Raw genomic sequence first — 341 nt, 5'->3', positions numbered from 1 at the left:
ACGACGAGGGCACGGTGGCGCAGCGGTGAGGCGTGGTGGCAATGCCCTCCCTCCCTCCAGATCTCCTTCTCTCCTTCTCCCCCGTCATTCCTTCTTCTCTTTCACAGAGGACCGTGTGTGTTTATGAAAAGGGGGTGGATGCTGCTGCTACTACTATCATCAATAGTATGCAGCTAGGGTTGACTTTTGGAGAGAGAAAATGTGGATTCAATTAGGGTTAGGGGCATTTTTGTAATTTCATATAAAGTTAGAAATAATATAGTAATTGAAACTCAAATTAAATCCAACACTAATTGTATATAGAAAATACTATTTGCTCATCAATTTTACAAATTATTTTC

This window comes from Arachis duranensis, chromosome 4, assembly GCF_000817695.3.
Source record: "Arachis duranensis cultivar V14167 chromosome 4, aradu.V14167.gnm2.J7QH, whole genome shotgun sequence".
NCBI lineage: Eukaryota > Viridiplantae > Streptophyta > Magnoliopsida > Fabales > Fabaceae > Arachis > Arachis duranensis.
The sequence above is the reverse complement of the archived record's forward strand: the minus strand, read 5'-3'. Positions refer to the sequence as shown.